Source organism: Mustela nivalis, assembly GCF_964662115.1.
Source record: "Mustela nivalis genome assembly, chromosome: 6".
Classification (NCBI taxonomy): Eukaryota; Metazoa; Chordata; class Mammalia; order Carnivora; family Mustelidae; genus Mustela; species Mustela nivalis.
Genome location: NC_139025.1, coordinates 108,797,150 through 108,816,303, shown reverse-complemented (window position 1 = coordinate 108,816,303; position 19,154 = coordinate 108,797,150). Strand labels below are relative to the sequence as shown.

Genomic DNA, 19,154 nt, shown 5'->3' with positions numbered 1-19,154 from the left:
TGAAGGTTTAAATTCCATGTACTCCCGGAAGCATTTTACAAAATAAATCCATATTTAATTTTTTTTCCATTCATATAACCTACAAAACAAAAGCTATTTTGTGTTCTGGGGGATGTTTTTTGTATTGTTGGTTCAAGTCGTTACATTCCCAGTTTTATCAGGAAAGGTCATTATTTTATTCCATGAAGTGTCCTGTATTGAATCTCTTGGAGTTCTCACTTGGCTTTAGGAAATGAGAGAATATCCTTGGCACAACCCCATCACAGGCCAGTAACTCACAACTCGAGTGGTTCTTTCCTCTTATTCTCTCCATCCTTTGTACATAGATTGGGAAGTGTTGTACGTGGACAGTGCATGCATGTAAGAGCGCACATGGATAAATGCTGGAGCAGAGGATGAGTTGAAACAGTGCCCAGTAGTGGTATTATAATAGGGTAACTTGCAGTGATTTTTTTTGGTATGTTAAATCATCCTTGCATTCCTGCGATAAACTTCACAGAAGCCATTTTGAATCCTTAATATTATTTTTAAGAGACCAAAAGATTTGAGAGCCACCGTTCTAATGTTAATACTATTGCTAAATTTGAGGGGGAAACGGTTGTAAGCTCTTAGAAAATACAGCTGCACCTAATATATCAGCTAATGCTTATATTAATGAGTTTCCACTTAACATTTTTTATACTCCCTTGGCAAAAGTATTGCTATTTAGTTAGGATTAGTGGTAAGCTCTATTTATATAATTCTCAAGTTTTGAGAAGACAAATCTTAACAGTTTTTCCAAAGATTAATATGTGTTTATACCAGATTTAATTCCTTTCTTCTCAGGACTTTGTTTTTTTAAATCCAGTAGAATTAACATACAGTGTTATATTAATTTGAGATGTACAATACTAGTTTTAATTCTCATACACAGAAAACATTTTTTTTTAAAGATTTTATTTATTTATTTGACAGAGAGAAATCACAAGTAGATGGAGAGGCAGGCAGAGAGAGAGAAGGAAGCAGGCTCCCTGCTGAGCAGAGAGCCCGATGCAGGACGCGATCCCAGGACCCTGAGATCATGACCCGAGCCGAAGGCAGCGGCTTAACCCACTGAGCCACCCAGGCTCTCCAGAAAACATTTTTTTTAAACCTAGGTACATAACACTATAATAACAATTGCACCCATTTACTGAGAACTGAGCCAGGCATTGAATTAAACATGATCACATTTAATCCCTTTAACAATACCCATTTTTCAGATTGGAAATGGATGCTCTCCAGAGGTATTAAGTAATTTGCTCAAGAGCATGCATCTAGCAAGTGATAAACTTTCTAAACACAGGGTTGATACTTTTAACTATGATATAACTATACTGCAGCATAACAGTATCAGGTTCCAGGTCTGTCCCCTTACTACCCTTTCATTTTAATTTGTTTGGATGAGGAGGGACCTGGGAATTTATATTTTAAACAAGTGGCCCAGGTGATGCTAATTCACATGCGTTGGGGATTATGCTTTGAAAAAACCAGTTCTTCTGTATATGCTAAATATAAGCATCTATGGAGTATAAAAAAGGAAGAAACCCGTAAGATCACTGTTTAACAATTGTTTATAACATTTTGGAGAGATCAGGTTGGCCTGTGGAAAAGAGAAACAATGTTACCGGGATATATAAAATGTAAAATAACAGTATTGTTATTGCAAGAAATGTAAAGGTATTCAAATGAGGGAAAGATTTATTTGTAAAGTATTCCCAGATTCAGTGCATGAGCCCCAAAGAGGAAGCCCAAAATTCAGCACAGAGGAGAGGTTTTATGGCAACAAAGACAGATGGCATCAGTGAAGATAGGAAGGCTCTTAAAACAAGTAAAAGAATTCCTCACTGTGAAAGGAACAATGGCCTTGCTATTTATTAGTGTTACTTAGCTCTCACTGTGCTGCAGTTACTAGACAAAATAATGGATGGCACCAGCTGATTTGAGACCTAAATAGTAAACTCAGGATATTCAAGAGTTAAAAAAGATGTATAACTCCTATTCAAAGAAAAACCTGTATTCCAAACAGTATTTGTTATCAGGGGTCAGAGAAAACAATACACTAAAACATCAAATTGGCTGCCATTTTGTCTTACGTGTTCACAAGTGACACAAAAATCTTAACCACACAATGATAATAGAAGGAAATGTAAATAGTGACTGCAAAATTCTATCCAAACACCACTTTGAAACCATTTCTCTTCAACATAATTCCCAAAGGAACATTAACTCTCCTATTAATGTACATAAAATGCTGCTGACATTCTACAAAATTCATTCTAATTTAATAATGCCTGATGGGCCTTACTTCATGTTAAGATGATGTAATAATATGTTGCTAAATGAGTCTCCTCATATTACTTTCATGGCAATCCCATAACTGATGAGCTATTAAAAGGAAACTGGTGTAGTGGTATTACTGGAAACACTGATAGATCATTCTGCAATCAAATTTTTTTAATTGACTCGACACAGAACATAGAAGCCAACATCATTATTAACTATAGGTATAATACTGCACCATGATGTGAAAAATCCTTTTATCATTACAAGTTTTTCACTGATACCTGTAAAACAAGTATGTATTCAAGTAGTTTATGTAAGTTTTTCTCCAAGTGTTCAAACCCAGAAGAGGCAGGGTCTTTTTTTTTTTTTTCCCCTGAAGAGATTTAAGTTTCATCAGCATTTAGGTATTATATGCTTTAGGAAATGACAACTTTAAATTCAGATAGCACTTAAAATTATTTGGATATTTACCCATACCATTTACTTATTAATCATCCTCTTTTCTCATTATAACCAGTCTCACTATATACAGACATTTGATAATGAGAAAATTATAAAAGTGTCAATATATCAGAAAGATATAACAAATGATACATAATGATAATAACTTTAGGTAAATAACCCTTTAAAATAAATGAAGCAAATATTGACAGAATTCAAGAGAGAAGTAAATACAAAACTATAGTTAAATGTTTGAATATCTCTCTTAGCAATTGACAAAATAACTAGACAAAAAACTTAATGCATTTACTATCAACTACCTTGACCTTATTAATATTTACAAAACTGTTCCCAGCAAATGAAGAATATAAATTCATTTTGAGGGTATATGTTCTGTTCAGCAGGATTGAATCATGTGCTAATCCATAAAACTGGTGTCAGTAAATTGAAAAGATTTTAAATCCTACAGTGTATTGTGTGACCAAAAGCAAACTAAATTAGAAGTTAGTAAGATACTTAAGGAAACACCAAATATTTGAAAAATAAACAACCCATACATAATCAATCTGTGGTTTTAAAAAATTAGAAGGGAATTTAGAAACTATCTCTAACTGAATTATAGTGAAATAGGATATAGCAAAATCTGTTGGTGCAGCTAAAACAGTGCCTAGAAGAAAAGGTATAGCTTTAAGTGCTTATATTTAAAAAAAAAAAAAAAAAAAAAGATCTGAATTATATAGCCTGAGGTTCTGCCCTAAGAAGCTAGAAAATGAAGCACAAAATAAATAGAAGGGTGAAAATCATACAGATAAGAGCAGGAATCAGTGTAATATTACAGAATTAATAGAAAAAGCAACAAAACCAGAATTTGGTTATTTTAAAAGATCCATAAAATTAATAACTACTAGGGCTGCCTGGTGGCTCAGTCATTAAGCGTCTGCCTTTGGCTCAGGTCATGATCCTAGGGTCATGGGATTGAACCCCACATTGGGGGGGGGGGTCTCTGCTCAGCAGGGAGCCTGTTTCTCCCTGTCCCTCCCCCCCTGCTTATGTTTCCTCTCTCTGTGTGTCTCTTTCTAAATAAAATCTTTTTTAAAAAAAGTTAAGGGGTGCCTGGGTGGCTCAGTGGGTTAAGCCTCTGCCTTTGGGTCAGGTCATGATCTCAGGGTCCTGAGATCGAGCCCCGCATCAGGCTCTCTGCTCAGCTGGGAGCCTGCTTCCCCTCTCTCTGTCAAATAAATAAATAAAATCTTTTTTAAATAAATAAATAAATAAAAATTTAAACAATTAATACCTTCTAGCTAGACTGATTAAGACAAAGTGGGAAAGGGAAGAAGGGGAAAGAACACAATTTACCAATATCTGGAATAGAAAGGAGGTTATCATTGTAAACCATATATACATGAAAAAGATGATAAAGAAATATTGGGGGGGGCACCTGGGTGGCTCTGTGGGTTAAAGCCTCTGCGTTAGGCTCAGGTCATGATCCCAGGGTCCTGGGATCCAGCCCCGCATCATCGAGCTCTCTGCTCAGCAGGGAGCCTGCTTCCTCCTCTCTCTCTGCCTGCCTCTCTGCCTAGTTGTGATTTCTCTCTGTCAAATAAATAAAATGTTAAAAAAAAAATCAGTTGGAACAAAAAGAGAGATATTGGGAATAAGTTTGAAAACTTAGGTGAAATAAATTTCTTGAGGAATACTTGCCAAAGGGACAAGATAAAACAGAAAGTCTGAATTGCTGTGCATCTATTGGTGAAAATAAATTCATTTCATAAATTCTTTACAAAGAGTGATGAGCACCAGGTAATGTATGGAATTATTGAATCACTATATTGTACACCTGAAATTAATATAACACTGTGTGTTAACTATACTGGAATTAAAGTAAAATAAGAAAGAAATGTAGAGGGCACAAAAAATTGTGAGAGAAAACCCATAAAAAAAAGCTTGAGGGTCATGGTTTCATTGGTGAATTTCTTTAAATGTTCAGGGAAAAAAATACCAATCTTATACAAACTATTTTAGAAAATAGAGAGGAGAAAACACTTTACAGGTCATTTTACGAGATGAGCAATAAAACTGCACACATAAGTTTGGCTGAACATTTGAAAATCAGTCAGTTTAGTTCGACACATTAACAGAAGAGAGGAGAAATACAATGTGATCATTTCCATAGATGTAGAAAAGGTATACAACAAAAATGAAATATTCATGATAAAACCTCACAACAAATTAACCATAGAAAGCAGCTTCCTCAGTTTGAGAAAAGACATATGAAAGATCTCTAACAGCATATTTATTGGTGAAAAACTAAATGTCCCCCCATATTAGGAACCAGATAAGAATTTCAATTCTTATTACTTGAACTTTATGTGCTCGTATAATAAGGCAAGGAAAAAAAAAAGACACAATTGGAAAAGGAATAAATTAAGCTGAATTTGCAGATGACATGTTTGTGTACATGGGAAATCTGAATGAATCATCATGAAAACTTGCAGAACTGATAAACCTTTAACTTTTTCACAGGATATAAAGTCAATCTAAAAATTAATTGTATTTCTACACACCAGCAATGAACAATTAGAAAATGAAATTAACAAAAAGTACTATTTGTAGTTACATCAGAAAGCATACTGAGGTATACACTTAGCAAAAGATTGTAAGACTTCAACGGTGAAAACTGTAAAATATTGCTAGTAAACCAAAGAGGATCTAAATAAATAGATATATAAATAGATAAAATATGATAGATATGAATTGGAAAGCTCAGTATCATTTAGATGTCCGTTCCATTAGGCTATAGATTTAATGTAGTCCCAATCAGGATTCTAGCAGACTTTTTTTTAGACATTGACAAGATTATTATGTGCTAACAGGCACATGAAAAGATGCTCAACGTCACTCATCATCAGTGAAATACAAATACAAATCAAAACCATGATAAGAATACCACCTCACACCTGTCAGAATGGCTAAAATTAACATAAGAAACAACAGGTGTTAGCCAGGATGCAGAGAAAGGGGAACCCTCTTAAACTGTTGGTGGGAATGCAACTAGTGCAGCCACTCTGGAGAAAAATATGAAGTTTCTTCAAAAAGTTAAAAATAGAACTGCCCTATGATCCAGCGGTTATACTTCTAGGTATTTACCCAAAGAATACAAATACAGATTCAAAGGGGTGTACACACCCTAATGTTTATAGCAGCATTATAAACAATAGCCAAACTATGAAGAGAGCCCAAATGTCCTTACTGATGAATGAATAAAGAAGATTTATATAAACAGTGGAATATTATTCAGTCATCAAAAAGAAGGAAATCTTGTCATTGCAGTGCTGTGGATGGAGCTAGAGTGTATTATGCTAAGTGAAATATGTCAGCCAGAGAAAGACAAATAGCACATGATTTTACTTATTTGTGGAATTCAAGAAAGAAAACATGAACATATGGCAAGGGGATTAAAAATCAAGAGAGGGAAACCAACCATAAGAGACTCTTAATGATAAAGAACAAACTGAGGGGTAATGGAAGGAGGTAGGGGATGGGTTAGATGGGTAGTGGGTATTAAGGAGGGCACTTGTTATGACGAGCACAGGGTGTTGTATGAACCACTGAATTATGCTCCTGGAACCAATATTGCCCTATGGGTTAACTAGCTAAATTTTAAATAAAAATTCTGGGGGAAAGTTAATTAACACAAAAATAAAAGTTAATTGAAAAAGGCATAGGATTAAGAAGTGCCAAAACAATCCAGAAAGAAAGGAGAAAGGACTTACTTTATACCTCATTTCAAGACTTAGTATAAAGCAATACTAATCAAGATGGTATAGTATAAAGACTGACAGATCATGAACAGAATAGAATTCAGAAAAGGACCCACACCTTTATGCTAAATGATATTTGGTAAGAGCAACCTAGCAACTCAGTGAGGAAAAAAAAAATCTCTAATGCACAGTGCTGAACAACTGAATTATCAGTATGGAAAGAAAGAACTTAAAACCTTACCTTAAACCATACACAAACAAATTTGAGATAGATAATGGACTTAAATATGAAAGCTAAAGTAATAAAGCTGCTGGGAAAAAAATAGATGAGTATCTTTGCCACATACAGGTAAACAAAATTTCATAAGGAACACATAATAAAAGCATCAAACATGAAAGAAAAACTGATAAATTGAACTAAATCGATACTAAAGGGGCACCTGGGTGGCTCAGTCAGTTAAGTGTCTTACCTTCAGCTCAGGTCATGATTCCAGAATCCCGTGCCCTCTCTCTCCCTCTCTTAAATAAATAGATAAAATCTTTTTTCAAAAAGTAAAAATTTGTGGAAATGAAAAGAGAAGCCACAGATTGGGAGAAGGTATTTGCAACCCATATATCTGACAAATAAAATGATCCCTGACAACTCATTAATAAAATACAAGCAACCCACCTTCCTCTAAATAGGCAAAACATGGGGCACCTGGTTCGCTCAGTCATTTAAACATCTGACTCTTGATTACAGCTCCGGTATTGATCTCAGGGTCATGAGTTTAGGTGCTGCATTGGACTCCACATTGGGTGGGGACACAGCTTTAAAAGTAAATAAATGAATAGGCAAAACACTTGAAGAGACACTTCACATAAAATATGCAAATGGAGTAAGCCTTGGTTTTGGCTCAGGTCATGATCTCACCCTTGCGGGATCATGTCCCCTGCAGGGGCCATGTGCTGAGCACAGAACCTGCTTCAGATTCGATCTCCCTTTCCTTCCCACTCACTCTCTCGCTCTCAAAAATAAATAAACAAAATCTTAACAAAAAAAAAGAAAAATACAAATGGGTAATCAGCACGTTACAGGTTCCACATTATTAGCTGTTAGACACATGAAAATTAAAACCAGTATACAACTACCCAGAATAGCTAAAATCAAAAAGATGATGATGCATTGTTGGTGGGACTGTAAAATGGTATGATGACTTTAGAAAACTGGCAGTTTCTTACAAAGTTAAGCATGTATCAGCCCCACGACTCAGCAGTTTACTCCCAGGTATTTATCCAAGTGAAATATCGTTCACAAAAAGCTTTTTTCTCAAAAATGTTTGTAACACTTTGACTCACTTTAGCCTAAAACTGGAAACACAGATGTTCATCGAGGATAATGGATAAATGAACTGTATCATGTTCGTACACTAAATGGCATTCAGCAATAAAATGGAATGATCTAATGATCTCGATAATGCTGTGCTAAAAACAGGCCACATCTCAAAAATACTGTATGGCTCCACTAATAGAACGTCTGTAATAGGCAGAGCTATCCTGTGTTGATAAAAATCAAATCAGTGGTTGCCAATAGGAGGGTTCTTCTATAAAGGGACCCCATTGCTGATGTAATAGAAATGTCTGTCTTGATATGCATTCATCAAAACTGATGGAGTAGTTCACTTAAGATCTGAACATTTTATTGTATGTAAGTAATAGCTTAGTTTTTAAAAAATGAAGAGTGAAGAGCACTGCTAGAGAATGTATTCTACCTGAGTTTAACACCTGATACACAGTTGTGGTACTTAGGCAGCATAGTACTGGCCTGACTGAGAAATAGAACACTGGAACAGAATACAGCCCAGAAGTACACCAACACTTTATATAGTTAACTTGATTTTTAGCCAAAGTAGTCCACTGGAGAAAGGAAAGGATGTTTTTGTTTTTGTTTTTTGCTTTTGTAAAAAATGTAATACAAATAGATAATCATGTGGACAGATATGATTGTCAGTCCTCTCACACTAAACAAAAATTATTCAAGATGGCTCCTAGACCTAAATATAAAAGCTACAACTACAGAGTTTTAAGAACAAAACATGAAAATTATCTCCTCAATTTGGGAGTAAGTAAGCAAAGCTTTCTTACACTGAATACAAAAATTTAAAAACCACGAAAGAGAAGAATGATAAATTAGACTTAATCAAAATTAAAAGCTTATAAAAAGGCCGCAAATTAAAAAAAAAAAAAATGAGTTGACAGCCACATCTGGGAATCAATACTTGCAAAACCTATCTGACAAAGAACTGGTATCCAGGATATAGAAAGAAATCTACAAGTATATAATAAGGTCACCCAACGCTTCTGTGGGTTTTCTCTTCATGGCAGGAAGTTTAAGTGCAGTGGATGAACAAATTACCAGTCCTTCTGGATTTGTATAATTCCATGGTAATTTCAAGAACAGAATCATTTTTAGGACTACAAGTTGCTTAATAAAAGATTCTTGTGGTGTGGCTATTTCTCTTTTTCTTTCTCCTGCCTCCCCCTCCTCCCCATAAGGCTGCTTTCCCAAGGAGGACTATTTACCTTAGCCAGTAAGAACAAATAGTTCTGGAGTTTAACTGTGTTGCTTGATGAGGTGATTTCTTACAGTATATTTAGAGAAACCCCTAAAGGATGAGGCCTGTGGAATAATTACCTAGCCTAAGATATCCATAAGAACATGAGAAAATCTTACTGCCCATAGGGGAGAAAAGTTTTCCTCAACCCTCTTAAGGTTCCTCTCTGGATCTGAAAAGGAGACTGACAAAGACCGATTAACAGGAGAAAAGCATACAGGTTTATTTAATGTAAGTTTTAGGAGCATCTTCATAAGGATATGAAGGCGAAGACACAGACTTAGTTATATTTATGCTAGGTTTGATGCAGAGTGGATAGTCATGGAAGAATATGAACAGATTAAGGAATATGAGGTAACTGTAGTAAACTAGGGGAAATTTTCATAAGGCCTATTTCTTAGGATTTTTTTTTTTTACATCCCTTTGTCTTTGGATATAGGATGTTCCTTTCCTCTTGGCATAGGAATGGCATCTCTCACATGAGGTTATTATGGTCTATTTTAGGGAAATAGGCCCTGGGAGGAGACACTTAAAATGACCTTCTCGCTCCTGGCACTTTCTCAAACTCCTCACCTTAAAATATTCAATATGGCAAGGTACCATGTTTGGAGGTGGTATATCCTGAACCCTATCACTGCTTTTACTCATAAAATTAAGTTAACACAGAACGTTTAATGTGTTTTAAAGTATTAAAGTATTAGTAATCCTACTTGTTTCATCTTTAGATTTTGTTTGGCTTGAGGTCTTTTTTTATAAATTTTTATACATTTAAAATAAATTCCTATGGTTTGTCTCCCTCCCAATCCCATCTTGTTTCATTTATTCTTCTCCTACCCACTTAAGCCCCCATGTTGCATCACCACTTCCTCATATCAGGGAGGGGGTTTGGGAGAAGGGGGTGGGATTATGGACATTGGGGAGGGTATGTGCTTTGGTGAGTGCTGTGAAGTGTGTAAACCTGGTGATTCACAGACCTGTATCCCTGGGGATAAAAATATATGTTTATAAAAAATAAAAAATTAATAAAGACTAAAAAAAATAATAATAAAATAAAAATAATAATAATAAATAAATTCCTTAAGTGATTTACTTTATTTCAAAACTCCTTTAATCAAATAATGGGAGTTTTGCACAGATTACATAATACTAATTACAGATACATATTCCACAGCATAATGTGTTTATTGCATTTTAACATTTTATTGGCCAGATTTTAGCATTTTTAGTGTTCTTTATTTTTAATAAGAATCCCCTATTATCTAAGAACTGTTATGCCCTTAATAATTAACTGCATTCCCAATTTTTAAAAAATCTATTGCAACTTCCATTTTAAGCAAACCAAATCACTTACAATTTAAATGTTTCATTTTTTCTCTCCTGCTTCTTAGTGGGCGAAAAATATCAAGGAAAGGGCTTCACACACTATAAGACTTGATTAAGAGATAAGGAATCAAGAAGAATTTTCTTGTTTTACTATTATAAGGATCTGGGCCAGGCAACAGAATAAAAGATTTAGCATCAGTCCTCAAGAAGCTTACATTCTAGATGGGGGACACTAGCTCTGTACACACAGAAAATTTATTAGAATGATAAGATAATTTGTAGTAAATCTCAAGAAAGTGGCACAGATGTGAGTTAGAACTCAGAATTGGAAAAAAAAAAAAACGAAGAGTGAAATTAATGTGATTTTTGATACAGAGAAGATTTTGCAAGAGAAGCGTACAACTCTAAAATCTTGGAGAATGGGTGAAATTTGACCAAGTAGAGAGGAAGACATCTAAGGGAGAGAGAACATATGACCAATATGAATAGAAGTAATAATATTCAACACCTTTTGTAGATGCTTCCTTAATTTTCTCCCGCTGAAACTATGAGCTTTGTGAGGGCAGGGTCAATGGCTGTTTGTTTTATTTTCATCAGCTACTTTTTGCCTGACAAATTGAAGTATCAATGGATACCTTTTGAATGAATGTACTTTGAATGAATAAAAAAGTGTGTATTCTAGGAATAGTAACATTTTAGTTTGCTTTGAATGAAATACTTGTTTTGAGGAATGGTGTGAGGTGTTTGAATTATAAGAATGTTGCTTGAATGCTTAACCCCAAAGACTTTTATCCTGTAAGGGTTGCAGGATGTACACATGGCAGGATAAAAAATACAGGTGTTTCTTAGAAAAGTTAAATTTTGGTTCCAGATATACAAGAGAATTTACAAACTGGACCCAAGGAAACTATTTGAGATGGCCTAACTGCTCTAGAACATGAGCATGAACAGTGGAATAAGGGGTAGTTTAGACAGATCTTAGTTATCCTAAGAACAGCACATTCCATGTGTTAAAAGATCGATTTATTAAAATATGTAAATTCATGACTCTCCTCCAGATAAAAACTGAGTATGTATATAGATTTTATCTCATCAGTGAAGAAATTTGTAAGGTGTCTAAACCAGTTCAAAAGAGAATACAAAAACAAGTACAGTCATAGATCAAAATTATGGAAATGACTCATAAAGAAAAAGACTCATAAATACAGAGAACAAACTGATATTTGCCAGAGGTGGGGGGGGTGAATGAAATAGGTGAAGGAAATTAAGATATGCAAACTTTCAGTTACAAAATAAATGTCATGGAGATAAAAAGTACAACATAGGGAATACTTCCAGTCAGTAATATTGTAATAATGTTACATGGTAACAAATGAAAACTACACTTATCATGGTGAGTATTGTGTAATATATAGAATTGTGAAATCACTATGTAAACCTATTGTATACCTGAAACTATACTGAAACATAAGTCAACTATAATCCAATAGCAAACATTTAATAAATTTTTAAAATTATGGAAGTTAATGTTCAAATGTAGGCCAAACTTTTTTTTCTCCTTTGGAGCAGGGTAGTAGAGGTATTAAGAGTGGAGAAGAGTTGTTCTTCCCTTCACTGAAAAGAATGTTTTTACGGGTCTGTAGGTAAGAATTATTTTACATTGCTATCAGTTACCTACAATTTACAGAGTTGTAAAGTAGCTCCCATAAAATCCAGAAAGTTGTGTCCTGGAGTAGGGGTCAGCAAATTTATGGCTATCAGCCAAAGGTTCCCACCCCCATTTTTTTGGTAAATGGTTTTATTAGAACATAGCCATTCCCGTTCATTTACATATTAACTATGGCTTCTTTCTTGCTGCAGAGATAGAGTTGAATAGTTACAGAACTAACCCTACTCCACGTAATGCATAATTTTCCATCAAAACACAAATTTTTCCTACACAAGTAGTGTTTCTGACAAGAGAATCAGTGGCTTTCATATGTGGCCAATCCTGTATTGACCTGCTATTTCCCCAAGAGGTTTAATTAAAGCTAGTGTTTTAAAGAACAATTTGGATATTTCTTCATAACAGCAAGCCTAATAGTAAGGACTTTAGTTTTAGGCTGAATTATTAGAAACATATTATTTAGAATAAGGAAGTTGATACTGTATACCATTTTGAGCATATGCATTTCAAAACAGGATTAAGTAAACTAAAACTGACTTGGAGAACTTGCAGATAAAATAATTTGCAACTCTAGCATATGGGAAGTGATTGAAGGACTGAGGGCTGTCTACTTTTAAGAAGATTTTTATGAGAAGCATCTTGAAATATCTGAAGCATAATTTGGCTTGTTCTATAACTTCTAAGGTTAAAACTTTGGATGATGGGTAGGCATTAGCAATCCTGATTTTAACTTAATGTAAGAAGGAATGTTTTCATAATATAGAGGATGGAATAGTCAGCTTTGGTGGATAGTGACTTTCTTCTCACTGAATGTATTCAAGCATAGGCTAGACATACACTTTACTGAGATTTTTGTATTAGAGAGATTAGAGCATATATTGTTTTATTGAAATAAAATACCTGAAAATATTCTTGCAAGTCTGTGGGCTCTCTCATGACAAGTAAAAGGCTTTCCAAGAGGTGTTGATGATTCAGCTCAGGTTAGAGACCAGAAACTGTTGACTTAACTTATATAGTTTTATATATGTCTTAATTGTTACTCCAATAGTACTCAGCAGACTAAATGTAGAAGCATAGATAGCAAATGTTTGACTGGATAGGTTAAGGATAATAGTGAAAATACAAATACACCTCAGAAGTTCTGCAGGTTCAGCTCCAGATCACTGCAATAAAGCGAGTATCACAATGAAGTGAGTTAGATAATTTTTTTGCTTTCCCAGTGCATTTATAAAGTTATATTTATACTTTAGTCTGTTACAGTATGCAATAGCATTATATCTGAAAGAACAATGTAAATATCTTAATTTTAAAATACTTTATTGCAGGAGTACCTGTGGGGCTCAGTTAACCTCAGTCAGTCAGTTAAATCGGACTCTTGATTTCAGCTCTGGTCATGATCTCATGGGTCATCAAATTAAGCCCTCTGTTGGACTCTGCACACTGTTGGGAGTCTGCTTGAGATTCTCTCTCTCCTCTTGTCCTGCTCTTTCTCATGCATGTGCTTTCTCTCTCATGCACACGCTTGCACCCTTTCTCTCTCTCTCTCAAAACAAATAAATAAATCTTCAAAAAAATATATATTTTATTGTAGGCACAGCCAGTTGAGCATCAGGCTCTTGGTTTCAGCTCAGGTTTTGATCTTGGGGTCATTGGATTGAGTCCCACATGGGGCTCTGCACTCAGCATGGAGTCTGCTTAAGACTCTTTCTCCCTCTTTCCCTGTCCCTCCCCCGTCCATAAAATAAATAAAAATTTGTAATCATTAAAAACAATTTTTTAAAAATGCTTTATTGCTTAAAAATGTTAGCTATCATCCAGGCTTTCAAGTGAGCCATCATATTTTTGCTCTTGGAGGGTCTTGCCTCACTGTTACTATCTGCTTACCAATCAGGGTGGTGGTTGCTGAAATTGGGGTGGCTGTGACAGTTTCTTAAAATAAGACAACAATGAAGTTTGCCACATCAATGGCCTCTTTCTTTCACAAACAGTTTCTCTGTACCACATGATCCTGTTTGATAAGCAGTTTTACCTAGGATCCCAGGACCCCAGAACCCCTACCTGAGCTGAAGGCAGACACCTAACGACTGAGCCACCCAGGTGCCCCTACAGTAGACCTTTTAAAATTGAGATCACTCCTCTTACCAAAGTTTATTCTAATATCTAAATCCTTTGTCATGTCAACTATCTTCATAGTATCTATATCAGAAGTAGATTCCATCTCGAGAAACCACTTTCTTTGCTCATCCATAAGGAGCAACTCCTATCTATTAAAATCATAAGATTACTACAATTCAGCTGCCTCTTCTGACTTTGATTCCAGTTCTCTTGCTGCTTCTACCACATCTGCAGTTACTTCTTCCACTCCTCCAAGTCATCCATTAGGGTTGGAATCAAATTCTTCCAAACTCCTGTTCATGTTGATAATTTGACCTCTTTCTGTGAATCTCAAGTGTTCTTAACATCCTACCTAACAGCACGTAGGATGGTGAATCCTTTCCAGAAGGCTTTCAGTTGATATGCACAGGTCCATCAGAAGAATTGCTATCCATTGCAGCTCTAGCCTTATGACATGTATTTCTTTAATACTAAGACTTGGAAGTCAAAACTACTCTTTGAGCCATGGCTGCAGAATGGATGCTTTGTGAGTAGACATGAAAACAACACTAATCTCATTGTACATCTCCATCAGAGCTCTTGAGTGACCAGGTTCACTGTTGATGAGCAATAATATTTTGACAGGCTTCTTTTTTTTTCTAAGCAATAGGTCTCAACAGTGGGCTCAAAGTATTCAGTAAACCATGTAAACTAAACAGATACGTTGTTATCCAGGCTTTGTTATATTTATAGAGCACAGGCAGAGTAGATTTAGCATAATTCTTAAGGGCCCACGGATTTTAATAATGGCTAATGAGCAGTGACTTTAACTAAAAGTCATCAACTGTATTAGCCCCTGACAAGAGAATCAGTGTCCTATGAAGCTTTGAAGTCAGGCATTGACACCTCTTCCTCAGCTATGAAAGACCTAGATAGCATCATCTTCTAATAGAACACTGTTTCATTTACACTGAAAATCTCTTGCTGAGTGTAGCCAGCTTCATTAATTATCTTAGCAAATCTTCTGGATAACTTGCTGTTGCTTCTGTATCAGCACTTGCTGCTTCACTTTGCACTTTTATATTACAGAAATGGTTTCTTTCCTTAAACTTTATGGACCAGGTTCTCTGAATTAATACTTTTGTTCTGCAGCTTCCTCTAATCTCTTAGCTTCAAAGGATTGAGGAGAGTTAAGTCTTTGCTCTGGATTAGGCTTTGCCTTAAGGGAATATTGTAGTTTGTAGTAGTTTGATCTTCTATCCAGACCACTAAAACTTTCTCCCTATCAACATTAAGGCTGTTTGGCTTTCTTACCATTCACATATTCACTGGAATAGCACTTTTAATTTCCTTCAAGAACCTTTCCTTTGTATTCATGGGCTTGGTTAACTGTTTGGTTCAAGTGGATTAGCTTTCTTCCTATCTCCACATTTGACATGTCCGCCTCACTGAGCTTAATCATGTCCAGTTTTTTATTTAAAGAGAGAGACATGGGATTCCTCCTTTCACCTGAACTTTTAGAGGCCACTGTTGGGTTATTAATTGGCCTAATTTGAATATTGTTGTGTCTTGGGAAGTCAGGAGGCTCAAGGAGAGGAATAGAGACAGGGAACGACTGGTCAGTGGAGCAGTTAGAACATACACAACATTTATCAAATGAATTTACTATCTCATATGGGCACAGTTTGTGGTGCCCCAAAGCAATTACAATAGTAACATCGAAGATCAGTGATCACAGATCACCACAACAAATATAGTAATATTAAAGAAATTTTAAATATTGCAGGAATTTTTACCAAAATTCTCAATTCTCAAAAAAATATCACCAATGTGACACAGAGACACAAAGTTAGCAAATGCTCTTGCAAAAATGGTGCCCGTGGACTTTCTTGCCTGGTTGCCACAAACCTGCAGTTTGTAAAATGTACAGTATCGGCGAAGTGCAATAAAACAAGGTATGCCTAGGGGCACCTGGGGGTGGCTAAGTGGATTAAAGTCTCTGCCTTCAGTTCGGGTCATGATCTTGTGGTTTTAGGATTGAGCCCCATGTCCAGCTCTCTGCTCGATGGGGAGCCTGCTTCCTCCTCTCTGCCTGCCTCTCTGCCTATTTGTGATCTCTGTCTGTCAAATAAATAGCATCTTTAAAAAAACAAAAAACAAGGTATGCCTAAACATAAGGGCTAACATCTATCATAGTTTACTAGTGCCAGGCCTTGTGCTAAGCACCTTACAGACATTTCATATGGTCCTTGCATGTGACAGAAGTGTTGCTACTGTTGCTGTTACTGTTTTTACATTTGACAACTGAGGAACCTGAAGCCTCGGAGAGTATGTAATTTATCCAGTGTTTCATAGCTGGTAAATGGCTAAGGATAGAAGAACCGAAGTAGTGATGAGGTAATGGTTAAAGTAATAGACTTTGTGGGCTAGTTTTCCAAAAGAAGGAAGTGAAGCTGTGATTAAACTTTGGGACTGGGGGAAAAAGTCTTGATATTGAATACCTCGAGACAAAAGAACAAGTGCAATAAGGAGTAAAGGAGCAGTAGTGTTGTAAGAATAGGTCATGTCAGAGTTGAATATTGGACTTAAAATTTGGCAGGAGTCAAGTGGTTTCCAGTACGTACAGCATCTTAGCAGTAGATTAATTGATGATGATGGGAGGATTGTTGGGAGTCAGGAGTGTTAAAAAGACATAAAAGTGTCTGTGGATCAGTGTTGAAGCTCAAAAAGATGATTCACTCATGAAGTAGCATGTGAAGGAGCTGTGCTTACTGGTATACAGTGGGTATTCAGACAATCTTTGAATCTGAATTCTGTGACCTAGGAAGGAAAACATAACCAGGGTAAGCCATCAGCTAGCTACCTGCAGAGTGAGCTTCTAAGTTTGTAACATAGGTAAAATAAATTACTTTGTAGAATGAAAGTCTCATCTAAAGTATCAGGCAGTAGGCAAGTATAATTTCCTGCTTCTGCTAAAGGCCAAAGAAAGATGGTGCAGAGGTTACTTGGCAGGGGCAAACATCATTGTTTCTGTTTGCTCCATAAAACTTGCTAATTATACTTTTGGTGGTACTCAGTGTTTTTTGGGAACATTGTTTAAAAGTCAATTTATTCTTTTGGAAACTTATTTTAGAAGAAAAGAGTATATTAAATAATGGCAAGAGATTAGACACCATCTCAGGAAAAAAATTGACAGAAGAGGTGACCTTTTGTCACCCGGGCATTACATGTCAGACTGGGCATTACATGATTGTAAGATATTGTTGTCAATTGTGAGGGCCATACCAAGAACTGAGAGTTGGCAGAATAAATGAAGCAGGAACAGCAGAATGCTGGCAGTTACTAAAGCTGGGTGAAAGGTGGATGCCTGGGTGGCTCAGTCAGTTAAGCAAGTGCTTTCAGCTCAGGTCATCATCCCAGAGTCCTGGGATTGAGCCCCGCATCCTCCCTGCTTGAGCTTGTGCGCACGCTCTCTCTCTCTCTCTCTCTCACTCACACACATTCTCTTGCGCTCTCTCAAATCTTTTTTTTTAAAAAAATTGGGTGAGAGGTATAGGAAGGTTCACTATACTGGGTTTTTTGTTTATATTTGAAAACTCCCAAAATAAAAAGCTTAACTTCTAGATGTTCCAGTAAGGAATGTTTCAATTCAAAAGTATTGCTTATCTAACTACATGCCTGATGCTGTAAGGTGTTTTATGTTAGTCTTAATTGTATTCTTCAAAATGCAAGGGATTGTTGGGAAGGGGTGGTAGTCATTGACAAGGTGTGAAAGCTAGCATTAAAAGGAAAAGGAGTGGTTTCTTCTTCTTTTTTTTTTTTTTTTTAATATGGAATATTTTGCTTTTCGGTTTTTTTTTTTTAAGATTTTATTTATTTATTTATTTGACAGACAGAGATCACAAGTAGGCAGAGAGGCAGGCAGAGAGAGAGAGGGAAGCAGGCTTCTTGCTGAGCAGAGAGCCAGATGCGGGGGTTGATCCCAGGACTCTGGGATCATGACCTGAGCGGAAGGCAAAGGCTTTAACCCACTGAGCCACCCAGGCACCCCAGGAGTGGTTGCTAAGTATCAGAACTCTGCTGAAAATCTTAGGACTATATAATACCACTTCACAAAAGCAGGAGAGAAATGACATTTCTTTATCTCCTGTTCTTCTAATGTTGGTTAGCACCTCACATAGCAGGCTCCTTTTTATTCATAAAAGAAAGGGTTCAAAGGCACACTGTAACTTTGCAGGAAGACTTTCAGAGGACTATATTTAACAAGGAACTTTCCAACTTCACACATTCAGAAAACTGCTCACTTAGGAAGAAGATGGGCTGGCTTAGAGTATGCTGGCTTGCTAACCTCAGAAGAAGTTTGCTTTCGAGAAATCCCTTATAGCATTTCGAAAGTAGGGACTCTCTTAATGGGAACCTATAAAAACCTAAAAGAAAGTCATTCTCATTGCATATTTGCAATTATTTAAACACTGGATATGTTAAAATGGTTTTTAATGATTTTCATCATAATTTTTCTTTTTATACCCCCCAATTTTCCCATTATTGATCTGTACCCCATACCTTCCCACTCCAATACCTTTTCATTGGCTGATGCAGGAATTGAGAGAAAATTTCAGAGAAAAATTAGTGAAAATGAAATAGTAAGATGGTAAAATTTCCCTCTGCCACTGATAATTAAAGAAGATTGGGAAATTTAAACTGCTAAGATTACCATGTTTTACTAATTTAATAGTACATAGGTAGTTTCTTAAAGATTGGGCTGATTGCCTTGGCGGCATGCAGTTGATGGATGACTGTCATTATCTTCTCAAACCTGCCTGACACTTTAAGTAGAGAAAATGATAATTAAATTTTCAAGAGACCATGTTGAGATTATAAGATTTGGGGCTTGTAAAAGAACAAGCCTAACAGTTGGGTAGTCGTGGTTGGTGTGTTTTTATTGACCTGGGGGAAGGAATGGAAACATCT

The 19,154-nt window shown here is 36.0% G+C and overlaps 1 protein-coding gene across 12 annotated transcripts in view; it reads left to right on the top strand.

The window, feature by feature from the left end:
* Positions 1-19,154, top strand: part of TCF12 (transcription factor 12) — a 390,121-nt gene that overhangs the window by 274,593 nt on the left and 96,374 nt on the right. The gene's annotated exons all lie outside the window — the stretch shown is intronic.